We start from the raw sequence: 385 nt of genomic DNA, 5'->3' as shown, positions 1-385 counted from the left end.
GGACGAAGCTTCGTCCACGGTTTATCGGACCGTTTAAGGTTGTGGCCAAGCGGGGCCTAGCATATACGCTGAACCCCCCAAAACGGACGCGCACCCACCCGGTGTTTTCGTGGGCTTGCTCAAGCCGTACCGGGATCCAACGCAAGTTAACGTGGAAGCGTTGTCGCCGGAGCGGATACCGCGGGCCCTTGGCCACCCAGAAGCTGAATCAGCAACTGGTTTTAAGCACGGAGCGCAACAACCTTCATTTCTAATGGCGCCAAGCGCTCCACCGTCGCATGCAGCGACGTATTCGCTTGCTCCACGGCTAGGAGTCGCGCCGACAGAGCGGTAGTCCTCAAGGCGAGGCATCCGGCGCACGACGTGCTTTAAATCGTCAAGAACC

This window comes from Plasmopara halstedii, assembly GCF_900000015.1.
Source record: "Plasmopara halstedii genome assembly, contig: Scaffold_3060, whole genome shotgun sequence".
Taxonomy (NCBI): Eukaryota; Oomycota; class Peronosporomycetes; order Peronosporales; family Peronosporaceae; genus Plasmopara; species Plasmopara halstedii.
This window is presented reverse-complemented; position numbering follows the sequence as displayed.